This window comes from Octopus sinensis, linkage group LG19, assembly GCF_006345805.1.
Source record: "Octopus sinensis linkage group LG19, ASM634580v1, whole genome shotgun sequence".
NCBI lineage: Eukaryota > Metazoa > Mollusca > Cephalopoda > Octopoda > Octopodidae > Octopus > Octopus sinensis.
Genome location: NC_043015.1, coordinates 17,016,791 through 17,025,428, shown reverse-complemented (window position 1 = coordinate 17,025,428; position 8,638 = coordinate 17,016,791). Strand labels below are relative to the sequence as shown.

General features: G+C 33.8%; 1 long non-coding RNA gene across 1 annotated transcript; it reads left to right on the top strand.

The window, feature by feature from the left end:
* Positions 1 to 8,207, top strand: LOC115222235. Its single transcript, XR_003882686.2, has 4 exons — positions 1 to 268; positions 4,038 to 4,062; positions 5,660 to 5,845; positions 7,982 to 8,207. It is a non-coding gene; the product is annotated as an uncharacterized LOC115222235 (long non-coding RNA).
* The last annotated feature ends 431 nt before the right edge of the window (positions 8,208 to 8,638 follow it).

The following is an 8,638-nucleotide window of genomic DNA, read 5'->3' as shown; positions in this document are numbered from 1 at the left end:
GGCGAGAAAAGGAACCCAAACATTGCTTACTCACCTTAAACTTGGCAGCCCACTGCAGATGTCTTATTATTCAGTAACGCAGTTGAAACATGAAGAAATCTAAGAATATTAACCTTGGTTTTTGGAATGTGCGCACTCTCAAGACAGTCACTCAGCACCAGAATGAAAAACAGCACTGGTTGTCTTGAGTTAAAGAAATACAACATTGACATAGCTGCACTAAGCGAAACTCATCTTGCAGGATCATCACAGTTAGAAGAAAGTAAAGGTGGGTACCTATTTTTCTGGTGTGGAAGAATGAAGACAAACCATGCCACTCTGGTGTTGGTTTTGCCATCAAAACAGAAATAGCTAGATCCCTTCTTTCTCTATCCAAAGGTATTTCTGATTGCATCATGACACTAACATTGGAACTAATCATAACACTCGTGTTATGCTTGTCAGTTGCTATGCCCCAACCATATCAGGTAGATTTAGAGGTGATAACTTATCATTATGAGTTAGTGGAGTTATATACTCAATTAGTCCTTGTTTTTGACTTGGAGAAGTCTGAGATAAATGAAAGAAGACTAAATCAACAGTAGGCAAGTCATTAATATTATCAGCAGATATAACAACTGCAGCAGAGTGGGAAGAAATTGGCTTGAAGAAGAGTCTGGCTTTGCTGATGCTGTTTCCAGATAACAAGTTTCCTTAAGCCTCTAAGAATATGCAAAAGGACATTATCAAGAGATATGCATATAACAGAGTTTGAGTTCCTTGAGCAATAGTTTGTTGTTTTTCTTATCCTCACTATCTCTACTGTTACTTACAAGAATGTTCCCTACTATTTCTCTTTTCCTAATATCCAGGATCTTCTGTGTTTTCAACACAAGTTCTGGACAGAAATCTGTTTGATTTGCTTTCCCTCAAAAGTTTATGATGAAAATCACTTGCATCAGATCCCTCAGAATCATTTTATACCTCAACATCATTCAGATGTTGTTCCAAACATTGATGTGAGAGGTTATCTTCAGTGCCTTGTATACTTTCCTTCATATTGTCCTCTTCTAGCACCCCAAGAATTTCATCCAAATATTTTCATGAATATAAGTGTTTGCAGACAACAATTATATCTTGATCCATTGGCTGGATTGTGAGTAACATGGGATGACAAGAACATGAACCTTATTTTTTCCATCATTACTGACAAATTGGTGACCATCTGGAAGAACTTATGCTTTGTCCCAAATTAACTGTACCTTTACCTCATCAGTAGAAAGTTGTTTGAGGACATTTTCCTCAAATTTATGTACTCTAGGAATGAAAAACCAGTTGTTGAGAATCTGAACATTAACCTAATTGTTTCTTAAAATGGAAATCATGCATTGGTAGCTGGTGCATTGTCTTTGAAAACTCATGGATGTACAGACCTTCCCACCACTACTTACTTTAAAAAGTACACACGCTCTGCATTCATGCAACTGGCAAATATTCTTTACTTAATTTATAACCAGTTATAGAGTGCTTCGTTCTTAATAGCTTGGGTATTCCAAGGTAGTGACCATCAATGAAATCTAACTCCATCCCTGTTATAGATTTAGGAAATTAAAAGTCTTTTATATGTACCTGTCATTTAACCTCTTCCCAATAGGTTAATTTCTTCAGTTCACATACTACCTCCTTCATCATGGGTAATTTTATTGCCTATTTTCTGGCAATTTAGAAATTGCCATAACCACCCTTTACAAGCACCAAGATTCTTGATGTCCTTCTGCTTAGCTAGCTTGGCAGCAGTATTTTGAATTTCCGAACTGCAGATGTTACACAATTATTAGAGATAAACCACTTCATCACTGCCTCGTTTCTTTGCAACAAAAAAGATGATTTGGCATTTGCATCAACATTATATTCCAAGTCTTTAAGTGAGTTTGTGTTCATCCAAAACTGCTCTCTAATACCATACTTTTCATAATCTCTTTGCAAATGCTACTCAATCACCACCCTGTAACTTCTAAGTTCTAGTTTTTTGTTTACAGGATCACATATTGACTTGTCAACAGAAAGTGATATAAGCTCTTCCTTGAAGCAATGGTATAAGATACAAGGATGAAAATGTCTAATCCTTGAATTATTAATGAAAATTTCAGGTTAACCTATATTAAGCTCTGTTACATATGGTGGTTTTTTTCCCAGTGTGCATTGCGTCACTGCTGAATCTTCTAGACTAGCAGAGGATACTAAAAAAAAAAACACATACAGACTTTTGACCAGTTTGATCTGACATTCTTATGAATGAATATTTTTCTAAAGAAGATACAGTCAGCTCATATTATACTACAAGAACATAATTATTATTATAAAGAAAATGTTTCAGTTAATAAATTTCAAATAAATTTTATGCATACAATTTCTCACCATGAAAACATTTTGTTTATTAAAGGGGGTGAAAAAGAAAGAGTTTGTTATATATATGTAACAGGCAGAATATAAACAGGGAGAGGAAGAGTGAATAAATTTAAATATTTGGGAATTACAAAGAAAAGTTACTTCTCAAAGGAGTAAATGGTAGATGATAATTTAAGTACTGGTGAAATGTTGTTTGCTTTCAGTCCTTATTTTTCTTAGACTCCTATTTTATTGTACCATTCCTCCAACACCATATTATGATACAGTGAACTGTGAGGTCTTTTAGGGCCAGCTCAGAACACTATTTTAAATATAGTGGAACAGAAAAGGTAGTTTTCCATTATAATCTGTGATTTTATTATTGACTAATCGCAACATTTTTGATGAGTTTATCATCTTTGGCTGGTGTTAGGAACTCAAATAGCACAACTACAATATTCACCCTCACAACACAGACTCAAAGCTGCTGGCACAAGTCAAAACTGACAATCATTTTCTTAACTCCGATTTTGTCCAGTTTATCTTCTATCTGGCTTAACTAAGTTTGATTTAATGAAGGTCCACTGTGTGTGTGTGTGTAAACACACACATGTATGTATATATGTGCATGAATGTGTATATATGTAGGAGAGTGAATTTTTTGTTTTATGTATCACCATATTTAGATGTGCATATGTGCATGAACATGTATGTATATGCACTATACCACATATATATGAACATGTACAAGATAAGCTAGAATCTGACCTTATTGAGCTATACTTGGCATGATAGACTTCAAACTATTGCAAAACACAATATCCAAATAAAACTCTACCTCCAACATATCGAGTGTCAATAACCATTTAGTTAACTCTTTGGCAATTAGATTTTTGTCAAATGTAATGCTTATTTATTCACATTGTTTTGAATTTATCTAATTGTAACTTCAAGATTTCAGTAGTGTGTTTGTATATTTTTAGAATGACATTGTAGTGTAGGTTTGAGACATTGGATCTGGTCAGTTTTAATGTAAAACAAATAGAATATTTGGGCTGGATATGGCCAGATTAAATGTTAAAGGGTTAAAGATGCAGACAATAAAGAATACATGTACTATTCATATCCACAATCATAAACCACATCTAAAGATAAAAAACCCAAATATTGCAAATTTAAAAAATTTCTCTCTAGTCACTTGTGCCTTCATACATAAACAACAAGGGCCTTGTTGTTTTTCATAGAATCTTGTCTATAAAAACACTCACCTTATCTGCAGAATTGGTTTTATAAAAAGTTTTTATAAATTTTATACTTTTTTGCTCATTGTTTTATGTCCATATGTGGAATCAGTATTTGCTTCCAGTGTAACTTAAACAGGATTAGGAACAAGAACCCTAACCCCACAGCAATTTGACTTTGAATAAATATTATTCCACTCTACCTAACAGTGTTGAGTATTTCTTTTTACTTAATTGTATTTTACATCAGTGGGAAATTATAATGTCTTTTTTATATATATACTAGCTGAAATACCTGGCATTGTCCAAGTTAATAACTCAGAGAATTAACAGTAACATCGTAAAGGTCTTTATCTTAGAGTAAATATTTTCAAAAAAAAACAATGACATGTTGGACTAAGACCATTTTCTATGCCTTTTTATTTTTAGTTTGATATCCATATTCCAAACATATGTAAGTTCAATTCTGTAAAAAATTTGTACACAAATTCAAATCTTTTGAATCCCTTTTCAATTTCTGCTTAAACTAACCCTTACCCTAACTCAAAATTGTAATCCTAAGTGCTAACACAAAGCCCTAACATTAAATACTAACCCTCAGCTCTTACCTTAAAACTTAACTCAAGATCCTAATCCTAATTTTATCCCTAAAATCTAAACTACAATACTAACCCTAATATTAAATCCTAAACCCAAACCCCAATGCTAGCCCTAATTTTTGCATGGAATCATGATCTCTTATATTTGAAACATGTACTTCTAAAAAAATCTGGAACATTAAGATAGTTACCATACATAACTTGAAAATTAAGTAGGACAAAAAAGTGATGAGCAATTGCAATTTTGAAAAACTTTTTATTTGTGGAATTGTAATGCCTGGTATTTAAAACATAGAAAGTGGAGAAGTATAAAACTTGTAAAAGTTATGCAGTGTATTTATATGAAACTTCACTAAACATTTGTATTAGAAAACCAAATGTTCCAAACTTGTACCATTCTATGAACATGGAGCATCTAATTTCCTGCAAAGAATAACAGGATCTGCTCTTCATTGTGAATCTGTGATGTGACACACCAGGTAGTTCCAGGCAGTTAAGAAACTTGCTGATATAGTTTAGTTTCTATTGGATTTAAATTAGAGTCTACAGACATATACACAATTTCAAAGTCATGCAAGAGTTGATTCACCACATTTTTACCCTGGTCACCATAAAATTATATACACACAAAGAGAAGTTTGGTGGTACACACAAGAGAAATAGGATTCAATATGTAAAAGTAGAGCATGTATATTTAATTTTAGTTCTTCATAAGTGATTTATGTCTAACATCTACCTTATATAAATATACATATAAATTAGTTTGACAATCACACACTCCACAGCTGACCATTCTCTGAACATAATAGAAAAGAAACCTATTCAGTTCTAACCCCTTGAAATTTATGCCAAACTCTGTACAAACAAATTGTATCTAAAAGGAAACTTTTGAATATGATCAAAATCTCTTTCAAGTATATTATTGTAGAATACTTTTTGTTCGGGCAACAAATTAGGTTCACTTTTCACTAACATATCTGGAGAGGTCTTCAATGTCATATGAAGTTTCATTTAATAAATATGTTGTTAACAATAGAACATGAGTAAAAACTGTTTTAACTTAAGAGTTCTAATTTTAATTCTTGATTCCTGAATTTTATATGTTAATATTTGATATGAACATCACCAAAACCAGTAATATTTTATAAAAAACCATTTTATTTTTTTTTAATTAAAAAGAATCCTAAATTTACTTCTGTGTTGTTTCCACTTCCATCTTTTACACACACACACACACACACACACACACATAAGGGTTACCTGGTGTTACTCTGGAGCCAACCACCATACAACACTGTTTTGCCATGCTAAATACATTTTTACATTTCATTTTTAAGACTCCTATTTTCAGCCCATGTCCTTTCACCTCTTAATTGTGTTATTTGTTCATCTTATTTACTATTTATTGTAAATCTAGAACTTCCTTATAAACAATGTTCCATGTTTTTCCAGATGGAGCATATGTAAAAAGATTGTGTGGACTTCCAACTCTTGTACATGCTACATACAGTTGCCCATGAGAAAAACAATGTTCTTTGAGTTGTAGCCCAACAACAGGTAATGTTTGTCCCTGGGATTTATTTATAGACATAGCAAAGCTGAGTTTCACTGGAAATTGTAGCCTCTTGAATACAAAATGTATTTCTGTGTCAAATGGAATCAAAAGTATTCTTGGTATAAGTTCCTCTTCTCCTGTAAAACACCCAGTCAAAACAGTAGCCTGAATAATATGAGGTATTAATTGTTTAACTACCAGTCTAGTGTCATTACATAACCAAGGCTGATCAAGGTTCCATAGTAGCATGATGATGGCTCCAACCTTTAAGAGAAGTCGATGTGGTGGAAACCCAAAAGGTTCTAAAGAATTTAAGAATTCAACAGGATAATTGACAGTCTCTACAGGATCTGGAACTGAATCTATAGATTTGTAAGTCTGTGTATTTCCTGAAATGCAGTCCAATAAATTATTGTTTATGGTGTTGACAGTTGATATTTTTTGGTGCAAGTTTTGCCCTTTCACGTAAGTACTTATGGTTTTGTTGGTGGTCTTGAAAATTTGGAAAAACACTTGCTATTAGTTCATTGAGAGATGAAACTGATATACTAATTAGAGTTATATCTAAACACTGATTTTCATCTAGGGGTACCTTACCTTCTCCAAGTTTGAGCAAATTCTTCAGACAAATCATTGCCTGAAAGAATAGCTCTCTATTACATGTCTCCACAAATAGGAGGACTTCAAGCACACTGTTAACTCATCTGCCTTAAGTGCCTTTTGGAATTACAGGCAAAGCCTGACGAAAGTCTCCTGAGAATACAATAATTTAGATTTCTTAAATCTTGCTAGCTTCGATTCAGAGCTTCCAAAGACGTTTTTGACCATCATACATTCATCCCAAATAATGAGATGACACTTCTTTAGTATTTGTCCAATCCCAGATGTTTTGTTAATATTACAAACTGGTGTCTCAATGCTAGCTATATTCGAGGGCAACTTGAAAGAGTGAGCTGTTCTTCCTCCTGGAAGTAAAGTAGCAATAATACCTGAAGAAGCAACAGGCAAAGCTATTTTTTTCTCTTGTCACACTGTGGTAAGTAAAAGCTTAGTGACAAATGTTTTGCCAGTTCCTGCAGATGCATCAAGAGAAAAAAGCCCTGCCATTTGATCAAAAACCCTTTCGTGTATAGTATTGTAGAATACTTTTTGTTCAGGCAGCTATTTAGGTTCATTTTCACTGACATATCTTGAGAGGTCTTCAATGTTGTAGGAAGTTTCATTTAATAGATATGTTGTTAAACTATCAAGTGCAGAACTATTGGTATAAAGAAGTCTATATTCATATAATTCATTCTCTTTCATAGAAACAACTTTGTCTTCAGTGGCAATTAAAGCAGTATTGTAGATTTCATCACTGTATTCTATTTTTGTGACAGGACATTGTAATTGAATTTTGGATTTTGTAATCTTCCGCAAGATAATTTCTGTATCTTAGCCATATTGATGCTGGATCCCCTAAATCACAGTATTTAAGGAGAATGGCAAACAATGTTCTTAAATTGCCTCCTGTGCAAGACACGGAAACCTCTGACATACCTACCATCCAATGACTATCACCCTGTAACAAACTTAACTTAAAAGCTATTTCTCTATTAGAAGCACAAATATAACCATCACAGTTCGAAGGTCAATAAAAGATGTGGGACCACGAATTTCATGGAGAAGCAACTGTATATAACAATATTCCTGCTGAGTTGGATGCACAGTATAAACTCTTCCCAGAACATTGTCAAATCAGATATCAAGATAACCATCAACCTTAGTGCCTCTTTTTCTGCGATTCCATTGTTTTTTGTTCTATGTATAATATGACGGTAATTGATAGTACAACAGGGTTTTAGTGAAAGAGTCTTTCTGGCAAAGTTTGAAAAATGCTGTTAATGTAGTTTCTCTTGGAGATAGGGATTGTTGAATAGCAGTTTTTGTAGTGAAATATATTCTTTGCCCATTCTCTAAATGAACAGAGTTCTTTCTCAGGAGGATATCGTTCATGAATAGGGAAGCCAAATATCCCCCCCAAAAGCCTCATTGCTACAAATATTCCACCCCATTTGCAAGTGTGTCACTTTCTCTTGAAATGTCTTATTGAAAGGTGAACATTGCAGCATCAGAACCAATAGTAACATATTTACAAATGTACTCAATCGACTTTATAAAATTACCATATTCTACATTTATGTGAGCATTGAATGTCTTAGACAAAAGTGGGTAGTAAGACACTATCCATTGATTACCAATTGTATGGTGACCAATTTTGTTTCAAAACCTCCATCTTGTGGTGCCCTTCTTCTGTATGATGGATATCCATCATTACTCATTTGCATTTCTTTTATGAAATTTTTAGGATAATGTTTCATACACTTCTTGTCTTTCATGCAAAGTGCAGTTGGGTTGAGATCACCAAATGGGCCATGATCCATGTCCGATTTTACAATTTCATAAAGTTCTTTGTCTTTTGTGGAGTTTGGAATTTCTGCTGAAATTATGGATTCATCAGTTTGAATTTTCTGCAAAAGTCAGGTTAATATATGTGTGTGAGGTAGGCTGCTTTTTTGCCAGGATGCCCCTGGGAGCTCCTCTATGCTGATGACCTTGCTCTAATTGCTGAGTCACTATCAGAACTGGAGGAGAAGTTTCAGGTGTGGAAGCAAGGATTAGAATTGAAGGGCCTTAGAATCAATCTAGCCAAAACCAAAGTCCTAATAAGTAGGAAGGTAGACCAATCACAAACGCCTTCAGGTAGATGGTCCTGCTCGATCTGTAGAAAAGTTGTAGGTAGAAACTCTATAAGATGCACCAAGTGTAAGCTATGGACACATAAGAGGTGCAGCAATGTCAAAGGAAGGCTAACTAGGAAAATAGTTTTTGTTTGT